We start from the raw sequence: 24921 nt of genomic DNA, 5'->3' as shown, positions 1-24921 counted from the left end.
GCATTCCCTACGCCGGCCACCAGTTCTTTCTCCCCGTTGTTGTCAACATGGTAAGAGCATCCATCCACATACACAGTGGGCATTCCCTCACACTTGTCTTCTTCAAAGACTTTGTGTGGGGAATTAAGGTATGCCTCCATGTTGTCCTTTATTTTTAGACTTTCGTCCTCGAGACAGTTTTCTCTGGCACAATCATGCAAGTCAGCCAGACCTTGCGCGAGGGGACTCTTCTTGTTTTGGCCATATCTGACCTCCACAGGAAAGCCTTGCATTGACAGAATCCAGGAAGTAATTCGGGAATTACTCACATTTCCGGCCCGGATTCTGTCACTTTGGAGATATTTCAGAGGCTGGTGTGGAGTCTCCACTATGATGTGTTCCCCCTGGATAAACGGGCGGTAATTCTTCAATGCCCACACCGTTGCCAGGAGTGCCTTCTCACAATCGTTGAATTTTTCCTCCACAGAGGATAAAGTTTTGCTCGCATAGGAAATTACTTTATTGACCTTGTCATGCTTTTGATATAATACTGCCGTCAAGCACGCATTAGAGAACCCTGTATCCAGGAAGAACTCCTTGTTTCTGACCGGGTAAGCTAGGCAAGGCGCTTGTGAGAGGCTTCTTTTGAGTTGTTTTACCGCCTCGGATTGTTTTGGACCCCATTCCCACTTGACCCCCCCCTTCAGGAGATGAATCAGGGGTCTGGTGATCTCTGCGTAGCCCTCAATGAACTTTCTGCTGTAATTAGTCAGTCCAAGGAGGCTCCTTAGTTCCCGCAGAGTTGTGGGGTCTTTCAGTTTCTGAAGTGCTTCCACTTTCTTTTCCTGGGGACAAAGACCCTGAGGAGTAATCTCATGCCCCAAGAAGTTAACACGGGTTTTACACCACTGTGCTTTCTGAAAGGAAAGTTTTGCTCCGGCGGCCCTCAACTGTGTCAGAACATAACGGATCTCCGCTATGTGTTCCTCAACAGTTGAGCTTTTGATGAGGACATCATCTACATAAGCCAGGTTACCCCTTGCACCCAAGTCGGGCATGGCCTTGTGTAGAAAAATGTTGAATTCATTGCCGGAGTTGAGGTATCCGAAGGGAGTCCGGGTCCATGTGTACTGCTGGCCCCCAAAGGTAAAAGCCAGCTTGTATTGGTCCTCCCTACTGACAGGCACGGTCCAGTATCCATTGGTCAGGTCTATTGCAGTGAATACCTGTGACCCCTGAATCTGGGCCAGACCTTGGTCAATGTAGGGCAGAGGCCATCGGGAAGTATGGACCCGTTTGTTGAGCTCCCTAAGGTCGGCGCAGAGTCTCCACTGGCCGTTTGGCTTCAATATTCCCAGCACCGGATTATTGAAGGTGCTGTGGACTGGACGGATTATTCCCCGGGACTCAAGGTTCTTAATTATTTCAGTAAGGGACTCCATTGATGCGAGAGGCAAGCGATATTGCTTCACAAACACAGGAGTCATGCCAGGGTCCGTGGGGATTGTTGTTGTGTGGATGTCAGTGCGACCACAGTCATATGAGTCTACCGCAAAGAGATCTTGGAAATCCAAGAAAACTTGTTTCAACTTTTGCTTTTGTTCCAGAGTCACACAGGCATCAGCTAGGTTGACTCTCTCTTCCACCATCTGCCTGAAGCCTGGAAAGACTTCTGGTTTGGCTATCTCCGCGGCCTCCTCCAGCTGGGTGGAGAAGTCCCTGGTCAGAGTGCTGATTTGGACCGGAGGCTTCAGGTGGGCAAGGCAGCCTTCATGAACCTGGAAAATCACCTCATCCCTCCTGAATTCACAAGTCACATCTTCCTTACCATAAGGGCAGGAAGTGTACACCAGGAAGTTCCCCCCATGCCGGGTAAAAATCCTGTCTGGTGTTGTATTGTCCTCACTGTCACTGTCAAAACAGTCCTTGGGGATTGGTCCTAACAGTTCATTTCTAAGATCAATGGAAAAATGTCGGTCATCAACCGCCATTCCAATAATGGTGCCTGCGGCTAGAGTAATACTCTTTAAGTCGCTGTTATCCACCTCTATTGGAATGGTGTCATGTTCTATGTTGACTAATGGTGTTGGGTTTACCCCCAACCCTTGCTGTTGGAGAGAAGCGTTTAGATGTATGTAAGCATCAGGGTTTTTCAACTCTTGTCCCCTTTTAACTTTCACTTCCAGGGAGAATTGTCGGGTCCTTTCTGGGATGGTGACTTCCTCTTTAATCTGAATTTCAACTGCATAAGGTAGCAATTGAGCTGACCTAAATGCTTTTTCTGGATCATCAAAGCCCATGGGATTATCCGCTAATCGGGACCAAGCTTTGAAGTTGATTAGGTCCAAACTAATGGCAAAGCGATTGAGAATGTCACTGCCTAAGTAAAAGGCGGCAGTGACGTCTCGCACGACCCAACAATTATGGACTATGCTCTTGTTGCCAATGGAGATTTTGAGCATGCACCTGCTTGGCAGGAGATGTTTTGAATTGGGTGCTTCCAGGTCCATTTCCCACTTGTCTATCAGTTTGAAGGTGGGAATGGCTGGATCTTTTGGGAGTTGGCGAAACATGGCTTCGCTGATGAAGCTCTTACCGTTGTTCACACACACTCGAGCGAGAACAGAGTCCTTCCCATCATTTAACTGAACAGGGATGAACAACTGCTCTCCAATTTGCTGAATATCAGCCAGGCTCTGAGCTGATTTCACATCTTTCTGGACTATAGGAGTGGGAGTTTCAGATTGTGGATTGGTATAGAATTTCAGAGTGTTTCCTTCCAGCGTGGAATACCACCTTAAACTGGAAGGAAGGTTGATTTTCAGAAATAGAGAGGACCCCCCATCACTAGTCTGTTGTCCTACTGCTATTACTGTCACGTCTGGAATCTTGTTGTTCTGGAAGTGAAATTCTACTTGGTCAGATTTTTGTTCAACCATGTGGCATGTGCCGTTTAGACTAACATGGTTGACACTCTGTTTTAATTTTATGGGTCGGCTAGTCTGGGTCCAGAGGACCTTGTTTACGCAATCTATTAGGGGTGACAACCTTCTCAGGAGGTCATTCCCTAGTAAACAAGGGGTGCCCTCTGGGGTCACAACTATGACCGGGTGTTTCAACTTGTGTCGCCCGATCTTAATGTCCAAGTCTGCCGTCCCCTCGACGGGAATTTCCTTCCCGTCAAAGTTCTGCAGTTGTCCAGGAAGAGAGGTGAGAGGAATTTGGTAATTCTCTCCCCTTCCTGCATTCAGTTCATCAAAGGCCCTTCTGGACAGAAGGGTAGCTTGAGATCCAGTGTCCACCAGTGCCAAAATTGTACCCTGTCCCTGTACTTGTACCGGGGCATAATATCTTCCCTCCTTCTCCTCAAGGGGGCACAGATAATGTACATTTTTGGACAACTGGTGGGCAAATTTTCTGGTTTTGGACATCGATAGCGAAGAGATTTGGGCAGAATTCTGTGGAGAGTCTTGGGAATCTGAAAGAAAAAGTTGGCAACTGGAGATCAGAGCCATTGTGGGTTCCCCTGGTTCCGGTTCTGGGCTGCCCCCCCCTTTTTGGAGGCAGTCCCCAGGATGGGTTTGAACCAGGGGATTTCCTTGCTGTTGGTTCTGGGATGAGATGGTGGGCGGCGGTAGCTCAGTCTCCACATCTCCCCAGTCTGGATTTGCATCCCTAGGGACCCATTTTTCTTTGGGAGGAGTTCCCCCCTCTCTGAAGGAGAAGATCCTTTTCCCAGGATCCTCTGAGGATCCCTCTCCCTCAAATTGGAAGATCTGTACCTCCTCCTCAAACTGATTCTGTTTGGGTCTTTTGTTTCTCCTACCCCCCCTCTGCTCCTTAGGAGGCAGACTTTCAGGGGCAAGAGATTTTGTTTCCGGTTCCTGGGTTTCCAGGGGCTGTTTACAAGTGAGGAAGGAAGCTTCCTCCAAGGCTTTACACCCCCCTTCCCTTTGTGCCTCCTCCCTGGGAACCGGTGAGTTATCGGGGTGCTGCCCCCGTCATTGTTCTGGAGCACCAGGTCCAGAGTTGGGTGCGTTCTGCGCCGGCATGCTGATCTGAGGGTTCTGCTGCGCCCTCAGTATATGACCCATATCCCGCGCCATGTTTTGAACCTGGCGCTCTAACTGGGAAACCCGCTCAGGCTGATACGGGGCCCTGTTTTCTCCCCTGGGCTGATCCCGGGAAGGGTAGCTGTCCCTCCTCTGGTAGTACCCCTGGTTGGGAAGATTTGGGTACCCCTCCACCCTTGGCCTCCCCTCTCCCGGATTCAGTGGTCTGGGCTCAGGGAATTGGGGAAAGAAGGATGGATGGTTTTGGGGCTGAAAGTCGGGTGGATATCTGGGGAAAAAGTTCTGCCCAGGGTTTGGTAAATTTCTGCCCTCCTGTGGGAAGTTTGGAGGGAAGTTCCCTGGGTTAGGTGCTGGGCTGGATCCCCCCCCTTGGGCTGGAGGAGTCCACACATAACCCAGGATGGGTCGATTTCCCTTGTAACGGGGACTTACATAATCAGGAGAGCGAGGGACCCCATTTGTGGGGCTGCCTCCCTGGCTCCCTGTCTGTGACTGGCCCGAGGACCTTCTGGGCCTAGCATTATTAGGTGCAGGTAGGTTTTTAGGCCCCCCCATCTCCAAATCCAAAACGGGGGTGACCTTTACCTCTGCCACCTTGGCAGCAGCAGGGGTGCTGTTGGCTTTGGGGTTTTTCTGGGCATTACTTTTGCTATCTACCGGTTTCTGCACCTCATAGATCCGGGTAGCCTGTTCAATGACCCAGTCTAAAGATCTTTTCTCGTGAAAATCCCTCACGAGCTGGGTCATGATATATTTGGGCAAGGCATGGAAAAACGTATTTATAAATTCCCTGCTATCTGTGCGCACCCTTCTTGTGGTCTGTGCAAAAGCACGCTTTAACTCCTGCACAAATTCTTGTGGGGCCTGATCCTCCCCACATTGCAAATTGTAGGCTGCCTTGCGAGCCTCTTGAGGATTTCTGTGAACAGAAAAATGTTTCAGGATGGCCGCCTTATATGTGGACCATCTTAAATGATTTTGGTCCTCCAGCCCCGCAAAGAAACTGGAGTATTCCGGGGAGAATGTCCACTTTACATATTGAATACAGCTTTGGCTGTCCTTCAAATGGAAAGTCTCCATCATTTGTTCAAACAACTCTAAGTGCTCCCAAACAGAATACTTAGCGTTCTTATGGTAAGGCGTGATGACGCTCCTGATCGCCTTAATCTGCTTTAAGGGGTCCTTAAGCAAGGCCCTTTTTGCCTTATTGGCCTTTTTGGTTCGGGTAACCCTTGTCCATTCATCCTCGGACTCAGAGGCACTGCTCCCAGAGGTTCCCGTCTGATCTTCCAGGTTTTCCCGGATTCTGCGAGCCTGGGAATGGCTGGCAGAATGTGGGGACCTGGTCTCCTGTGTCCTGCGCAGTTCAGAGGAGTCTTCAGATTCCTCCTTGCTGCCAGGATTTGATGGGTACCCCCTCCACTGACCTAACTGGGCAGAGGTTTTCAGGATGCCCTTAATGGGCCTACTCTCCTGGAGTTCCCCACTGAACTGTACTGTACTTGGGTGCCCATACCCGGATGCCCACCCCTCCATTCCTGGGTGGTACTGGCCTATGAGCCCCATACTCTTCGCTGGATAGTAATCTGCCATCCCTGTGGCCCTGTGCTCACGTGCGCCAGGGGACATGAGGGTGGCAGAGTCCAGGGACTGAGAGGTATGAGGGCCTCTGGTACTAGGGCTCCTGAGGTTATGCTCCGGAGTTTCCATTTCCCAGCGAACCTCATCTCTATCCGCCCCTGCTCCCTGTTGCAATGCAAGAGCCTGCATTTGTGCCTTCAGTTCCTCTGTTAAGGCCTTACTCGACTCTATCAGTTTCTCCTGCATCGCTACCTGTTGCTGGAGCCTATCATTGTGTTGGCAGAGGGCCTCATTCTCCCTCTGTGCTTCCTGGTTGGTCCTGGAGAACTGGGCCAGTCTTTGCTGCAGGAGGTTTACCTCCTGGGCAATGTCCCTATTGGCCTGCTCCTTTCTTGCTAGAGCATCTTCCACCCTTCTGGTGTGCTCTACCAAGTTCTGGTTTTCTTTTTGGAGATCACCCAGCCCCTGGAGGGCCAGGTGATTTTCTTCAATTTCCTTTTTTAAGTGGCAGACTTCCTGGCCTATGGCGTCTCTTTCCTGACTAAGAGCCTGCATTTGTGCCGCCAGGTCGTCCCTTTGCCTTTGGAAGGCACCAGCTTTCTGGCGCTCCTGATCAAACTCTGCCTGGGTATCCAGGTCTTTCAGGATCAGTTTATTGCTCTCCTCTTTCTCTCTGTCTAGTTGGATTTGCAGGGTGGCTACCTGCTCTGTGCATGCCCTGTTGAAATTGATCTGTTGCTCCAGCTTTTTCTGGTTCTGCAGTAAGGAGTCCAAACTGTCTTGGTGCTCCTTCTGCAGGGCCAGAAATCGGGTATCCTGGTCTGTCTTTTCCTGTTGTAGGATGCCCATATCCTCTTTTATTTTAATGATATATTGCCTACTATCATTTTCTGCCTCCTGGCTCCTCTGCAGCCTCTGCTCAGAAGAGTCCAGATCAGATTGGGCCTTCTGTAATGCCATCTGTTGCCTATTTGCCAGATTTTGGCTTTCAGCACATCTATCTTGCATGTCTCCCATATATAGGTACAGGTATGCTGCTATCCTGGCAATCTTATTGTGTTCCTCTTTGGCTTTAGGAGCCATATATAGTTCACTCAGGGCCACATGTAAGGGACCCTGATCTCTATATATATCTGACCCTGTTTCAGTGACCTGTTGTGTGATGGCCTGCAACCACACATCCTGGCCCTGTTCGGTCCATTCACCTCTCACAAATAGCTTATGCAAGAGGTGCTCTCTGGCTATTTTCATGTCTACTAAGGTCGTCATTCTAGAGATTGGTCTCTGTCCTGACTTACAGAAGTTTGTATTTTATTTTTGCAGAACAGAACTTTTCTTGGAGTGTCCCTTTTGAGGAATGCTTCACAGCGTAATGCAGCGTGGTGATCCGACCGGATGTATGTATCCCGTCAGTTCGCACACTGTATTAAGCTGCACAAATGGTAAATCTAACCCAACGTCTCGGCTCGAGCCCCCAATTTGTAAGAGGATTCAATTCAGCACTACAGCTAAGTTAACGCCTAGTCTAGAATACTGAATGAAAACCCTTATTGATATATCTTTAGGTCCAGTTCATGCGTTCTGGATGACTACCCCTATATAACACCCCTCTCTTGGAATCCCCCTGACCCCACTGAGCCAAGAAGTAGTTCTGTTTTGCAAGTTAAAAGGGTTTATTTGATAATTTAAACAATAGATATATATATGACACTTTATAATAAATTAATAATTGAATATCACACTTAATCTGATATGATACAGATTAACAACAGAGAATCTGGCACTAGCACGCTTCTCTATAATTACTAAGGAGTTGAGATGAAATGGATAAGGTAGCACACTGGTAAATAGGTACAGAAGTATAATGTGGTAGAGAATGCTTTATAGGGTTCAAGGAAATGCAAGGTTGAATGAATGAAATGCAGTATAGAAAATACTCAATATGATTTCAACAAAACAATGTAATCACTTTTCTCTGGCTATTCACTCCCCCCCTCTTTATGCAATGCAAGGGAATGGGAGGAAAGCACACAGTTCTCAGAAATGCAATCAATGTAATCAGTTCAATCCCCCCCAAGCTTAGACAACAGAAGTTTAAAACACAGATAGGAGTTTTGAAAACACAGGCCCAAATGCTTTGATATGTGCTAGCAATGGATGAGAAATATGCTGGAAATGCTTTTTAATTCCCTTTCAGAGGTTCAGGGTGAGTGGTATCTAGTTAATATTAGTCCAGGCTCACACTAGCAATGATGCAGGGATAGTTAGCAGGTTAAACGAATTTCTGGCAAATGGAAGGCAAGCAGCAGCAGTTTTTACATGTGAAGAAATTTGCAAATCGCGGCAAAATTCGCGGATGCGTGTTCCGCGATTGCGGTAAAACTATAAGGGGTAGGAATGCGGTTCTAGGTGCGATTCAAAGCTAAGATTCTAAGCTTTCAAATAAAAGTTATCGCAAGTCTCTAGCACAAACGGTTGCGGAGATATGAGCGATTTTGTGAAGGTCGTTTTTCAGATTTGAAATTTTAAAGTTCAAAACGACAAGTGCAGCTTGCGACTAGAAAATGACAAGTGACAGCTTTACAAATGACAGGTGACAGTTAGGAGGCAGTTCTACTTAGATTAAATAGATTGAATTATATTATTTTAACTAAGAGATTGGTTCTGCACAGTTTTCTAGGTACTCACACTATATTCTTGAGTGAAATGGGCCTCGCCACGGATCTGGTCAGGGTTTTAGACTGGACTCTGGTCTGGTCTGGTCTGGCCTCTGCACTTCACAGTGATCTGGGTCAGCTCTCTCTGCTGGTCTGGGTCTCTCTGGGTACAGCACTGCTTTCTCTCTGGTCTGGTCTCTTAGTTCTGGATAGATTGAAGTCTCTAGTTTGGCTCTCTGGAGGTTGATGGAGGTAAAGTATGGATTTTTCCGGCAGAGCTTCCAGCGGCAGATGGATTTTGAAGGTCCCTATCTGTCCTGACTGTCTGCTTTTATGTGTTTAGAATGTGGGTGTGTTCTAGCATCACTGACCCTACCTCTCTCTCAGCTTCTAATTGGTCAAACTTCCATTTATCATTTGATTGGGGAATGAACTGTGAGTCAGAGGGATGTCATTTTATGGCTTGCAGATAGGACACTCCTCTGTCAGATTGCACACATTCTATATTTGATAATAAAAGACATATTTCACAGTTACACAGTTGCTTGAAATTACATATACATGGTGTGGCTGAATTTAGCCATGTCTCTGTCCAAATCTGCTGTTTCTAGGAGCTTGCATTCAAAAATGGCAACTTCTAGCACTTTTTCATGTGCTGAACAACATTGGATCTTCATTAAATTTTATACAACTGTTCCTCACATATCTACCCACATACCAATGCATTTTCGTTTGTCTAGCTGAAACAGGGAGTCTGTAATATTAATAAACAATGGGGTTCTGCCCCAGAACATCACACAAATTCGAGTTTGGGCTTGAATTAAAGGTACATTTTTTAAAGTAAGGCTCTCAAAGTTATACATTTCTGTCATTTGATTACAAAGAGTTATCAGTGTTTTTGTAAACTATATATTTTACTTTCAATTCAGTCCTCAGAGTGTTGAGGTCCGCCTCCAAGACTTGGGTGGGTCAGTCACAGATCTCTGCTGGCTGGCAGGGCTTTGTTGACATTAAACATTCAGAATTAACATATTCCTTTCAGAGGAAAGGGTCCTTTGTGTGGTCTCTGGGAAGCTCCCAGCCAGTCTGCCTTCTATCAATCAAGAGGTCATGTGAAATTCTAACTCCTGGTGTAAAGCTCTGGAGGTGAGAGGGTTTCCCAGGCTTCAGGCCTCTGGGAACAGCATGTGGCTAATTTTTAATTAAAATGCAGCCTTTGAAGTCAGCTGAGTCAAATCCCTTTGTCAGCAACTGCACTCAGTTCTCCTGTCAGAGTTTAGACCGCCAGCGCCCCCTTGAGGATTTTGTTGGTACTGCATGCAATTTTGGGATTTTCTTGGATTAATGCATTCTAAACAGGAATGGTTCTTACATGGTAGTAAATCCTTACTTAACATTGTTTTGATGGGGCTCCTTACAGTAAGATGGTTATGTGGAACCCCACAAAAAGGGTTGAATCTTTAAAGTGGTCCAATGAGTCACGATTTCAGCAACTTTTTGACATCAGTAACAGTGGATTTTGTTAACAAAGACCTTTCTTTACACTGGTGGGTGGCAAGTTAGGTAACCATTTTGGTGTGCGCACAACTGCGCAGCTCTCCTGGATTCTGGGATGAAATGATGGGCGGCGACAGCGCATCCCCATCTTTACGCACTCCAATGATTTATTTTTGTTCTGGGGTAAAATGATGGGCAGCGACAGCTTAATCCCCATATTTACCCCGTCTAATGATTCCACATGGGTCAAAACCCTCCACAATACTAACAAACTACTTTCTCTGGACTGCGAGTTATATCGTCCTGAGACCTGGATGCAGTCAGATCATAACAGCATTGTTACTTATAAGGAGAGAATAGACTCACCTATGAATGGAGGGAGCAGAATTCCCTGGAACCAAAAGGTAACTGTGGCAAAGAACACAGGCCTGGGATCTGGTTGCATTGTTGCCACTCAGGGATTAGACCACTTGATTGTAAAGGATATACAGGAATGGTCTTAGTTTTCTTCCACCCTGAATAAGAATGGCTTCAATGGTTCACTTGGAAATTGTAGCCTTTAGTAATCATTATATGAATTTTATTTCATGGAACACCAGAAGACACGCCCATCTATTTAACCCTTAAAAAGCCCTGCAATTATAGACCTGTCGCTCTGTTAGATGTACTGGGAAATATTTTTGCAGTTCTCTTAATAAACCATGTTGTTACCTGGGCTAATAACGCTGGTAGGGTTGATATTTGCCAATTTGGTTTTAGGAAGAACCAAGGAACCACCTTCAATGGCATTATTCCCAAATTCTTCCAACAATTCGTCTGGTCTAGACATAAAACCATCTATGCAGCCTTTATAGGCCTTTTTGCTGCTTTTGACGAGGTCAACAGAAATAGATTATGGCGGAAGCTATCTAAATGGAATATTCCTGATACACGTTTAGCTCCTTTCATCGATGTCCACAGAAACAACATCTGTCCAGATTAGTCCAAGGGCCTCATCACGAGTTGTGAAATCTGGGTGTTATTAACATCGAGCGTTATTAGCGTTAACGTCAGGATTAGTTGTGCAGAAACTGCCGTATTACGAGTCTGTGGGCACACGCACATGTTCCAGGCGTTAACGCTAATACCGCTCTACACAAATAACAGTAACACCTGAAATCCCAGTCTAAACAGCGTTAGCGGCGCCTTTACTGTGCGTTAACACTGCGCGGTAATAACGTGCAGTGATAGTGCGCAGGAAATGCATTGTTGTTGGAATGGGAAACACTGCGGTGGCCATTCTGGAAATTACAATCCATTAAAAATCAGAGCCCCTGGTAGCCATCCAGAGTGACTAAGCCAAAAACATGTCACAGGAGTGTGCAAGGGGCAAGTCAGCACAGGAGCGCTTCCATAAACTCAAATTTAGTGAGTCTGAGCTCAATGCCCTTGTGGAGGAGGTGATAGCCCAATATGAGTAGCTGTATGGGGCCCAAAAAAAAAACAAGCTCAAAGTGGCGCAACAACATCTGGGACAATGTCAGTAAGAAGGTGTCTGCAGTCGGCTGTGTCCCAAGGGATGGGGAATACTGCAGAAAGTGCTACAACGACCTGAAGGTCCGGGTCAGGGGCATACTAGCAGAGCACCGGACTGACAGCATGGCAACCACAGGAGGATCACCACCCCCACCACTGCAGCTACTGCCTTGGGTTGAGCAGTACAGCACCATCATCGACATGGCACGGAGAGAGGGAGTCAGAGGAGCAGATGCAGGACCCCCCCAAACCAAATGTAATGTGAACAGCCCACCACACCATCCCCCAGTGTGTCTATCCATGAGCTGGGCATTGTGACTGGATGCAGTGTGTGGGGGCCACCACTGGTACCCACAGCAGCACCCATGTGCCAGTGCATCTAGCCCACGCCTGTGAGCCAGAGGTGAGTGGAGGGCAGCCAAGGCACACATCGAAGTGCCATGCAACACACAGCCATGGCGTGGGCACAGCAGTGCACCATTGCCAACTGGCTCGGTAAACCATTTATTACCAGACAAATGCCCATGCCAACAATCAACCTCTGCCATGCCACCACCGCATTCCCAAGTGTGTCCCCCTCCCGCAGCATGCCCCATATATACCAACCCACTGTGAAATGCAAGCAGGCCAGGCATATGAATGAGTCCAACTGCCCCGTGCAACCCCCCCATAAGTACTGCAATGCATGCCAAAAGACATGTGCTAATGTGACCTGATGCTATCCCCTAGGTCCCCTAAAGGCATGAAGGCATCATCTGAGGCGTGCAGGGAGGATGAGGTAGTGGGGCCATCTTATTGAGTGCCCTCCCATGCCTCCAGCAGCACCTCACAAAGGTGGGGACAGTGCAAACCAAGGCAGAAGACCCACTCCACACCAGAGCAGCGCCACACCACTACCAAGGGCCAAACCCCCCAGGGCCATGGCAACAGCAACAGCCCAACCCTCTAAGGCCATGGCAACACTGAGTGCACAATCCACCAGGCCCGACTAGGAGGAGGGTGTTGAAGCGGCCCCAATATCAATAACACAGGCAGAGGGAGGAGCAAGCAGTGACAACCAGCTGGCAGCTGTGGCCCCCACAACTGAACACATGCAAGTGCAGGAAAAGAGCACACCACCAGAGAGCCATGGCTGTGTGGAGGTGCACAGCCCAAGGCCACAGTCCCGGGCACGTCGTCGTCATGCCTACACCCTGCAGGCTGACAAATATACATCATCATATGCCTCATCATCAGGCAGTCCCACCATGCAGAACAGCCGCACCAGACACTACAGCCCCCCATGCAGGACAGCCCCCTCGGGCAGGACAGTGCCCCCAGGCATCCCAGCCCAACCACAACATTCCCTACTGGTCCCATGGCTGCTGTGATGTCATAACTTGACGTCACAGAGGTACGTCAGCTGAGGATTAAGGGTCTTGCCAGGGGACACAACAGGCATGAGAAGGCCATCTGCCATGCCATAGGGGGTGCTACAAAGACCATGGCCAGGGACAATGACCACACAAGGATGGTGGTGGAAGCATGTACAGCATCTCTCACAGGGTTTTGGCAGAGGGTAAGGGAGCTATGTGAAGGCCTCTGTGCATTTGCTGAACAAATGAGGGAAGCAAACAACCTCCTCTGGCAGCAGATACAAATCCCTGCCTCCATCCTATCTACCTATACCACCCCCACCAAGGAGTCCCAACAGTGAACCCCACAGCGGAGGTCACAGCGCAGGCTTCTACAGCGCTCTCCAGATTCAGTGGCACATGGGAAGCAACCACTTACCCAGTTATTGGACCTTGCACTGTAGGCCTGAAGGGGCCATCACATGGAGACATGGTTGAGTGGGACGGAGGGATTTTGTGCAGGGGATTTGGTGTTGGGGGGCAGGAGGGACTGTGTGCAGGGGAGTTGGTGCTGGGGAGGAGGGGGGGGACTGTGTGCAGGGAGTTGGTGTTGGCGGAAGGGAGTTAGTTTCACATACATCAAAGCCTGTTGAAATATGACAAAAATCATGGGCAATCATGATTGTGTACTAGTGCTCTTTATTCAAAGTGTGCATGTTGTGTAACGTGTCCAAGTACTGTGCTAAAAATAATTGTCAATCAGTGCATGTCGGGCCAGCCTCCGTTCCCTCACCCCATCCCTGTGTGCATCAGGCCTAGCTCCGGCCTCATGGTCCTTGCCATCATCAGCCCATGGGTGTGGTGTGGCCAGTCTGCGTCAGGGGGTAGGAGCACATTGTGGCTGAGCCAGATTTTGTGCAGCATTGCACATGCCAGAACAATTTGGCTTACTTTGTCTGGGGCATACATAAGGGCTCCTCCAGTGCAATCCAGGCACCTGAATTGTGCCTTCTAAAGTCCAAAAACACATTCAATGCAGATGCATGTCCGGCTGTGGGCATGGTCATGTGGTGCTCTAGGGTCACGTACAGGGGTCATCAGCCAGGTGAGCTGCGGGTTCCCTAAGTCACCTGCATGGGATGAAAACATCAGGCATTTGTACCATGAGTGGGTCTGCAGATTCAGAATAATCAGCCATTACATACTGTGGGCACTCCTGTGAGCAACGGGGCCATGCAATGTGTGTGGGGTGTCTGTCCTTTCAATTTCATGCCATGCATTATTTGTCCTGTACATGCACACTGTGTTGTTGAGGTGGCTGTCTGTGTCGGCTGACAGTTGACTGCAAAGGGGATTGTTGCTGAACCCTGGGACCTGGGGACCTTTAAAACGAGGTAACAATACTTAGAGATGGATGGGGATGCAGAACTTACTCATACATCAATAATCAGACCGAGTCAGGAAGTTGGCAAAACACTGCACTGTTTCATTAAAAATTATCTAAAACAGGGAGTTAAAATGGACATCAACTGACGTTCACTCAATTTCTCTCAAAGCATCATATGAAAAAACAGCATTCTTATACTAAAAATTCATCACTACTGACATCATCCTACGTGGCAAACTAAGAAAACCTACTTGGGGATGTGATAGGCTTAAAGGGAGCATCTAGGTATACGTTGCATACTGACAGGAGTTGTGTTTGGGTCCCTAAAATCAGGTGGACGACTAAGCCCATCCCAAGTGCAAGTCATCTTCCGTGTCATACTAATACACAACACCCTATTGGTTACACAAACTGTAGGGCTCTTTAATTTGTGGCCTGCTATAATTGGTTGTCTACACCCTTCTGGAATATTCCACTTTCTAGCAGCACGCAAGCTGGTTACCCCAGGTGCTGGAAGGGTTAGCCTGGTCATGCCTCTCCACCAAATTAGCCCAAACATCCATCATCACTCCTGCAGTGTGCCATTCAATTAAGGCTTTGAACTCCTCCTTGTTGAGGCTCACTGTGCCTGAGAATGAAAGGGAGTATGGCATGGTCTTATCTTCAAGTTTCGGTGTAGCACTACCCAAAGTCTATTTCCATCTTGACCATGTGACTAGAGACCATGTTTTCAAGTGTTTTACTGCATAACATACTATTAAATGATGAACTCTTGACACTTTCAATGTTTTTCCATTACACCTCAAACAGGAGTTTGATTCTTTCTCACGTTCATGTAGCTTCTCAAGTAAATAACCAGGCTCATGGCAGCCCTGACTCTTGATACTGGGGCAGTCAGCCTTTCTTGAATTCTCCTTCGCCATCCGTTATTTTCAACTGCGCCACACTTCAAGCCCTTAGGTAAAGTTTGCTAAAGTGCATTGTGGAACATCCAGATTCAATACATTCCTATGAATGTACATTGGCGCATTGCCACAATCTATTTAATATATAGCCAGCCTCAGGATTACTGCGTCTACTTGCGTTACAGCATCTGTACAACTGTAAAATGACTTTGTATTTCTTCAGTGTTTCTTCGCACGAGCAATCTTCATTTCGATCCCGAAATGTTGCTTTTCTTCGATACTTCATAGAATATATGTCTATATTCTTTCTTCATTTGTGTCTTTTCTGGGTGTGTCAATCCTGCTTCGCAAGACGTCACCAGTCTTCTTTCTTTTTCTTCTTCACACTTCTTCCGGGATCTTCTCCAGAAGACCATTCTTTCTTCGTGAATGCATATAGGGTTTTCTCAATGGATACCTTGTTTCAAGGATTATTTGCGTTATAGCCATCCTCTCTGGTGCTGCGCATGTTGCAATTTCCAGTTGCCAACATATAGGAAACATGGGGCAGAACTTCTGGTAGGGGGGCTTGGCGCTTCCTCTACACTGCTGTGGCACATGTGAACACTGCACTACAGATAAGGGGTGCATGGGCCACTTTTCCCTTCCATTATGGTGCGAGGGACAATGGATGCCTTGTGCCCAAGGTTCCACCAGCACTGCTTCTTCAATATGGTTGGGCCAGTGGTGCATGGAGTCCCAAAGGATGGGGCTACTGTTGTGACTGCCTGATCAGATGAGTAGTTATTTGTCTTTTGATGTGCCTGTATCACTGGATGATGGTATATGTTCATTGCACCACAATTTTGTTTAACAGTTGCTACATGTATTAATGCACTGATGGGATACTCTCTCTGTGATGTTCATGTACATGTTTACTTCTCGGTATTGATTTAACAAAGTACTTTTGGGAAAATGGGAGTGATATCCTCTCAGCTCGGATTCCTATCTGGGGCCCTGGGTGGACTCGCTGTTGGGTGATGTGGTGTGGATCTGCACTGCAGCACATTCCAGATGCATTCTGGTCATTGTGGTCTGATGTGTGTTTGTGTTTTGAGCGATGTGTGTTCATCCCCATGTGTGGGTGCACGTGTGGTGGCTGTGTGCATGCACCCTTGGATGCCCCCTTTAATGGTGCAGGTGCTGCAGAGGTGCTGACAGTGTGCCTCATATTGCCATGCAATACTTTCTGTGGTGATACACCCCCCTTTTTTTATTCTGCTCAAACATGCATGTTTATCAGGTTTTGTACTCACCCACTATCCAGGTTCGTTGTCCCCTGTGCCTCTCCATGTACGCCAGCAGTGTACTGTTGGATAGCACCATGGAGTTGTGGGTGAATCCAGGGTAGCGGGCACAGCAGTGGCTGATGTTAAGGTCAGGCCCACAGGTCATCTGCATATTTGTATTTGTATTTATTAAATTTACACCAAGAATGGTAGTGCTTGCGGTTCCGAAAAACTCCCTCATGGGTATGGGGTGCAACCAATGCAACATGGACGCAGTCGATGACTGCAATGACATCGGGCACTTGTGAAAATGGCATAGAACCATCCGTGCCTTGTGGTAATTCGCCTGGGTGGTGGGCAGTGCTATGTGCAGGTTCACATGGCACAGCAGGGCATCCAGCACCTGGCCCAGGGCTGCACTGAATGTCAACTGGGCCATGCCATGTCAGTGTACAGTAGACATAAGAGCAGTGGTATTCAAACATTTTCATACCAGGTTTGTGGGGCCCCAAGGATGTCCTTGGGGCCCCACAAACAAAGAGGTCACAGGGTCTTTAAAATATAAGCAGATTGCCTACTGCCTATATTTTCAATTCAAAGCAGTTATCTTGATCCTTTTTTATATTAAAAAAAGTAATCTTAATCCCTTTTTAAAGAGTCTGCACCCCGCACACACACATCCTCAGGGCCCCCCCTTTAGGGGCCAGCTCCCCAGTTTAAAGATCGCTACATTAGAGGCAGAGAAAAGATTGAGATACAGCAGTACAGTAAATACAAGACATAAAACCATGGAGCTAAAAGGCTCCCAGCGACAAGGTTAGGCCACCCACTCGTTTTGTGTATATTCGTTAAAAGGTGGATTAGTCTCTGCCTCTGTCACACGCATTTATCTCGCTGCATCTCACCACCAGGTTCAAAATGTGTTCAAACCTTTTGTCAGTTGGGAATTGCGCGTCTCGTGTGAACGAGCTCCAAACAGTTTGAATGTGCTTTTTATCTGGCCAGACTATGGCGAACGCGTTTCTGATGCCTCGCGTCCCCGTGCCGAGCAGCGGCTCCTCGTGCAGTGTACTGTAAATAGTTTCACAGCACTTCAAAGCGTGCGGAATTTCGCCTCCCGCTCTTTTCCACTTGAAAATGTCAGTTCCTGTCATCTCTGTTGATATTTGTTGAAGCATTTGCTTTTAGCAGCCAGGAGGGTTTCCCACTTTGTAGTCGGACCATTTTTGGTACTAGATAAAACAAAAATGTGTTTTAGAAATGAGCTTCCTTGCAGAAAGAAACACATGTCAGTTAAGCTGTCCGTGAGCGTGTCTGCGGGTGGGAGGGCCGAAGGGGGTCTGAGGGTGATGCAACTAACTAGCCTGGTAATGGGACCCTCGCTAAGGAATACCAAAGTTGTATCCTCAGATTTTGTAGTCACTCTCTATACCTGGTATTAAGTTCCCCCACAAGGCATGCATTCCTATACCAACATGTTGGTAAAGGAAATTACAGCATGCTTACGCTTGAAACTGTAGAATGCGGCCACTGCATCACCAAGTCTCTCGCTTGCACCTGAAGCTTCTTTGGTCCCCTTTAGTCACTCTCTTTCCCTAGCAGTCTTTCCTTCATATCCATTGTCTTGCTACTGCTCAGTGCACTCTGATGTGATCTCCCCTGTTATATCAGCCTCTCTCCGAGTTCTTTTCCATTTTCCATCTATTGCGGGATATCTTAAGACATGGGCCAGAGGGCCATGTGCTCAGGGGTGCCTCTGATATATGGAGCCCCACAGTTATCACATTCAATGTTGCCTGGCTTCAGGGTGCCATGTACTTGCTTCAGGTTATGCTTGCAGGAATGTTATGCCTCAAAAAGTGTCCCCTACTTATGAGGCAGTAGCCTATTTTTATACTTTTTACTCCCTTCGTCTGGGTTCAGATCAGTATTTCTTTTAGATCTTTTAAAAAAGAGATATATAGATATGTTTGATGTTTTAATGTTTATTCGGTGCTTACAAAATACTAACTCTTCGTGTTTCCTCTTCAAGAAAGGTTTTGCTCATTTGTTCTTTGATTTCATAACTACCCACTGGTTTGTCCGGTTACAATTTTGTAATAATTATTTTACCTTTTGCATCATTTAATGTACTTGAAATATTAACATATGTAGTACGTCGTTATGGGTTTGCCAGGACATCTGGCAATTGAACACCGAAATCATTTACTGTCACCGCCAGTGACTCGGTCCTGCTGCATTACCACGGGATTACGAGTGGTGGTATGACATCGTGAATCCCCGTTGTTGGAGTCCATAGGACTCCTTTGGGGAATTTGGTTGGATTTCCTGTGAATCGTTAGTACATGTGGTAAATCCACTTATTGTTAGAGGAGCAATGGACGGTTCTCCTCCAGCTTTTGGTGGAGATGAATCCTCCACTTTACCTCCACACTTAGAATTCAGCGATATGGTAGTTCCCCTACCACCAAAAAAGTGTTGGTAACGCAATTCTAGCAATTCTTTTACCACAGCACTGAATTGCAAACCAGAGAGCAGCTAACCTGACATGCTCGGTATGGAACTGTGGCAAGCATAGCTAAAGAGCCTGTATCTAATCATTTTCCGTTACTGTGTATGTGTTTGTGGGCATAATAGATGTCTTTCGACTGCAAAAGAGGATGCACATCACTGACACAAGGGCACCTTATGCAGCATACCACCACAAGTACAGCAAAAGGTGGCAACCACAGAAGGGCTAAGTATCTGAATATCATAAAAACAGGATACCACCGCTGTAATACCAACAGGAACACAACCAGTCAACCTCCCATTGGTCACCACAACACAATGGCAATAATGAAAGTGGCCCTCACCCCAAGTACACCTCACGCAGGTCAGGCCACTACTAGGTCAATTTAGATCTAAGTACACCTGGCACAGGCTATGCTGCAACCACTGTCAAGCTGGAAAGTGGCTTGAGTTCCCGCCGCATAGGATAGCACGTCATCCCTGCAATACTAACGTATGAATCACACTGTATTATTGAAAGTACACCTTACAAAAAGGACCGCCACAAAAATGCAGAAACATGAACCTCACCTCAGGACTAAAACAAGTGCTTCTCACACAGGACAGAACAAGGGATTGTCGATGCTATACTGAAAGGTGACTCTTACTACAGGGCCACTATTGGTGCACTTCGTACAGGACAATACCCCTTCAGTACTAAAAAGTGATATCTCTGTTCGTCCAAGCGACGTGTTCCTTGTAGTGGAAGGCACATCGGTCTGTACCCATACTGTAGATGGCTCTGCTCTTGCAGTCTCTGACTGTCCACGCGGTCTCTCAATTTGGATCCACCCTTGAGGTTTCCCTCAGTAGCTTGTCTATCCTGATGTGGCTTGCATTCTAGAATACCTCTCGAACTGCTGAGTCAATTGGGTCGGTGAAGATAGAGGATTTGGCTTTCGGCGGGTGACAGCCCATTGAAGTCTATGAACAGGTAAAGGGCTTTGCGGGTGAGTGTACTGACTCCATGGTGGGCGACACCGCCAAAAGCGTGTGAGCTGAGTGGTATCATCTAGACCTCTGGCGTCAGTGGTTACTGTCCCTGAACATCTCTCCCTTTCCCCTGAGGTTTCTCTCCTTTACTTACAGTCCCTCATTTCCACTTGTAATTTCTCTCTATTTGGTGTAATCTTTTTCTATATCTGAAGGCTCCCTCTTCCCTGTCTAGTCTCTCTTTTTCTCTGGCATTCCCACTCTCCCTAATATTCTCTCTCCTCCGTGTTAGTGCCTGCCCACCAAAAATAATGAGCAGTGTAAAAAAAAAAAAACTGCTACTAATCAAACTAAGGAGAAAGACATTATCTATTTTATAAATGTCACCAACTCACCTCCCAAACTCTTCAGCTTGTTTTCAGGGACGTGGATGCGTGGTACAGCACACACCCAAGGGTCGATTTTCATGTTACCACAAATAGTAGTGCAAGATATCTACCTATTTGAGGTTACCTCAAACTTTGTACAGAAATTAAAGTGGTGTTTCTCCTGTGACGCTGCCACTTTTTGTTGTTGCAGAGAGAGGGGTGCTTTTAGGTGGTGCCGACAGCGCTGCCTATAATTAGAAAAATAGTGAAGATAGGAGATAGATGAATTGTGAGGCGGGACCCAGAGTGTGTGAGTGTTGTTTGGTTATTTACCCTACACGCATGGCTATATTAGTCCATATGGCCAGCTACACTATCTATCCCTGCCCAACTAAAATACATCCCAGGATCTTTTTAAGACTAGCTTTGGGCTTTCAGAGCAGCCTCCTGACAGGTTATGGTTTAACTGCATCTATATACCAGCTAAAACACCTCTTGGTGGAACAAAGCTTTCTTAACCAAGTGTGCCTTGAGCCACTTGATTTATAAGTAGTATGTTTACCCTTGCAACTATTCCTTGCGTTGAATTCCTCTTAAAACACGCACTGCCAAAGCTAACGGTTTTTGCATGATATGGGCTTCATAGCAGTGCCTCGGCATTATTCTTGTTTTTGCAAAGGATTTTAATAATAGTTTTCCTTGCTTAAAAAAAACAGAGAAGCGGCTACCCATAGGTAACAGTGGTGACAGGGCTAATAATTATTAAAAACATCTACAAATGGTCCAACACTGTGTGTAATTATTCACAATTGATTCCATCTTTCTTAAAGGGGCGCGTGTATCCATACTGGATATCACACTGGGTAATGATGGCACAGGGAGGCACTGGAGTTGTGATTCTAATAAAAGACAGTGATTGACAGACATTGATATTGACAATACCGTCAGCCTCCTCCGCCTCTTTGCTGAACCTGCCATCCACTAACACTGTATCTAGGGCTCCATTGCCCGCTGAGACCCCTCAATATATTGCCCCTCCTGCACTGGCTCCCTTCTCAACCACTACTGTTCCGGCTCCCTTGCCGGCCTTGGATCGTATGCCCCCTTCTACCTCTGTCCCTCAAGCACTCTCATCACTTATGGGGGGGACCACTGTCCCCTACTCCCCCCATAAGTCCTACACTGATGGAAATCTGCTCCACATTGGCACGTTTAACACTCGCTCAGCTGTCAAACACTCCTCTGACATCTGCAACCTCCTTGAACTCCTGATCTTGATGTTCTTGCCCTCACTGAAACCTGGTGCAAGGATAGCTCTGTCACAAGTTTTGACACATTTCTCCCAGAAGGCTACAAGATACTCTTTCTGCCAAGACCAAGCGGTTCTATGTGATTTCATCGACGGACTTTTCATCGCAGGGTTTTTTTCCGCAGATTTTATTTTTTTTTTAAACTTTGATTTTTTTTATTTTTTTTTGGGAGGGGTTACCCCCCCCAAACCCCCCATCCGTTTAATTATTTTAATATTCCCCTAGACACACACCGAAATTATTTCATTTTTAACCCTGAAAAAAATTGTTTTTTTTTTAAAAAGAAATTGCGGTAAAAAACCCCGCGATGAAAAGCCCGTCGATGAAATGACGGTATACCGACCAGGCATACCAGGTGGGGGAGTAGCATTGGTCTTCCCTGAGTGGATCCCTGTGTCTGTCATTCCAACTCAGGCCTACTCCTCCTTTGAGTGCCTGGTCTGCAAGCTCTCCCTCTCTCCTAGCTCTTCACTCCTGCCGGCCGCTTGGTCAGCCCTCCCTCTTCCTTTTGGATTGGGCTGACCTGGCCTCCTCTCTCCTTTCCTCCTCTTCTCAAATCCTCCCACTGGGTGATCTCAACATCCATCTCAACTCACCTGATTCCTCAGGGCCTTTCCGCAACCTTTGTAACTCTCTCTCTCTTTCCATCTTACCCTCTGGCCCAACGCACAGTGCTGGCCACACCTTGGATGCTCTCATCTCAACTGACATTCCTCTATCTATCCCTCTCACTACTACTTCTCTCTCCTGGACTGATCAATCTCTCCTCTCTTCTCACTTGAAGCCCTCTTCAGCTCTTGCATCGGTAAGCTCAGCACTGCCTCCCATCTACAAGGTCATCCGACCCATGAAAAGAGTGTTAGCAGCTGCCTTGGCCTCCACCTACTGTGCTCCTTCCACTCCTGCAGCTAACTCCCACCCTGGCACAGCCCTCTCTAACGTTAATCTCTCCATTTCCAACAATCTTGATATTCTTGCCCCTGTCATGTGGGTATGAAAGAAGCCTACCAAAAAGTACAACTCTTGGTACGACACAGAACTTGCTGCCATTAAACATAAGTGAAGGGCAGCCAAACTGAAATGGGATTCCTTGGGTGCACCCTGTGACAAACTGTCCTGCCGCCTCCGCCAAAGGCAGTCCGCTGAAAGAAAAGAGTCTTTATTCAAGCCTGTGTTTCCGTAGCATCCAATAACACGGTCAAAATGTTCAAAGTCTGCAAGGAACTAGTCAACCCTACTGCAGCCTCATCCACCATTGCACCCACCCAGGTCCTTTGCATGGCCCTGGCAGCACACGTCACCTCAAAAACACATGATATCCCATCCTCCCTCTCTTCCTCACCACCTCATGCACCAACATCTCTTGTACCACCCTTGGCCACCTCCACCCCTCCCCTTCTTCTCTCTTCTCTCTCCCCTGTAACACCTGAGCAGGTCACTAGACATGTCTGGTCCATGGCTTCCTCCAAACAGGTGGACCCATGTCCCTCCAAAACCATCAAGGCCAACATTTACTCTTTTTCCCCACCCTTGGCCATCCTCTGCAACCTCTCCTTCGCCAATGGCGTTTTCCCCACTGCTCTTAAGCACTCCCTTGTGCGCCCTCTCCTCAAAATACCTTCTGCTGACCCTTCCGTTCCGGCAAACTATTGCCCGATCTCTTTCACTCGTTTCCTGGGCAAACCCCTGGAGAAGTTGGCTATTTCCCAGCTTACCCGCCATACTGAATCTGTTGGCTGCTTCCATGACCACCAATCTGTCTTTAGAGCATCCAGAGGCACAGAAACTGCTCTTGTGAACACCCGTGAATATCTGCTCTCAAATCTTGATTCTTACTCTCCCTCTGTCCTAATTCTACTCGACCTCTACTCTGCCTTCGATACGATGAACCAAAACACCCTGATTTCACGTCTCTGTGATAACCTGGGCATCACGGACCAGGCCCTGGTGTGGCTAACCTCCTTTCTCTCCAACCGCCCATCCCAGATGGAACTGGGGTCTTCCTCTCCCCTATCATTCTCTCTACTTGCAGTGTCCCCCAAGCATCTAACCTATCCCCCTGGTTTCTCAATGGTTACATGGCCCCCCTGGCCATATGATAGCCACCTTCACCTCCAACTTTCAGTATTACGCGGATGACACAACACTCTCCTTCAGGTTACCCTCAGCCTCTTCCTCTTCCTCACTTATACCTGACTGTCTGTCCGCAATTCAGTCATGGTGTGCTGCAAACAACCTCTGCCTCAATGCCAGTAAGACAGAGATTGTCCTCATTGGGACCCCTGCTCATGCCTTCCCTCTTTCCCTCTGGCCAGCCTCTCTTTGCCCTGTGCTTCAACCTACCAACGAGGTCAAAAACCTGGGGCTCATCTTCTGTGGGATGTTTTTACCCATGAATCCGAGCACTACCAAAATAAACTGTGCATTACTGGCATTGAAAACATCATGATGGCCAGAACTTCCCAGAAAATGCACAGGGAAATGCATGAAGAATAGGCTGCCACCCATTTTTGCCTAGGTTGTGAGCACAGGAGGGCACTGCCTAAAACCACCATTGGGCTACCCACACCGTAGCCTGAAACCATTGGGAATGGCAATGCTGATTGCCAAAAGCAACCTAGAACTGTGGGGAATTAATTTTCTTAAATCCCAAAAATGGTTGCATTACCAGTACTCACCACTATCAGAAAGCCGGCGTTTTAAAACCACCAGACTTGTGTGTAAAACTGAACAAATGAAACAAAACCAGACCAAGGAAAGACTTGCTAAGAGGTGGATACAATGTAAAACTATACTCTGAAATGACTTGAAGGAAGTAATTATTTAATGTGTATGTAAAAATCGTAATAGACTTAAACTGGGGGACAAAAAGTGACATTTAGCTGAAACCTGGCTTAATGAAACTGAATTCTGCCTGACATCTACCCCCACAGGAGTTAAAACCTGCTCAGCCACTCTTCCCCTTGCCAAAAGGAGTTGTCACCTCTCTGATTAGATTAGGGGTGGAGCAGCTACAGGGAGTTGAACAAAGGCCCGTCCTGGGCCCAGGCAGATGGTTTATTAGGGTGGTCGTAAATGGCTTCTTTTGAACAAAGCCCTTCCTTGACTCAGACAGATGGTTTATAGGGGAGGTCGTAAAGTGGCTTCCTCTTGGCAGAAACAGGGAGGGGCAGCCCCTCTGAGGACAGGCTGACCTTAAAGAAAGTGGATAGACGGGTTTCTCCACCATGTGACCTGGGAAGACACACCCCTGTTGGCCAGAATATGATTTTAAGAAAGATGTATAACTCATGGTGCGGACTTGTCAAAATTATCTAAATGATACCATAATTCTTGTGATTTTTCTGCCCACATTTTAAAAGGTTTTAGGACCTGGTGGTATGATCTGGGGGGTTGCTAGCGGAAAATAGGGTTTCACTCCAAATGTCTGCATGTTAAAAATCTGACACTTCATGAATTAATGTCCATACTCCTTGCGCACATGTGTGTAAATTTGGGTAAATGTCCGATATTGCAAAACCAGTTAAAAAGTGCAAAATGTTGCCATTTCTGAATGCAAGCCCC

Source organism: Ambystoma mexicanum, chromosome 6p (assembly GCF_040938575.1).
Source record: "Ambystoma mexicanum isolate Mex_15411 chromosome 6p, UKY_AmexF1_1, whole genome shotgun sequence".
Lineage (NCBI taxonomy): Eukaryota > Metazoa > Chordata > Amphibia > Caudata > Ambystomatidae > Ambystoma > Ambystoma mexicanum.
Note: the sequence above shows the minus strand (reverse complement) of the source record.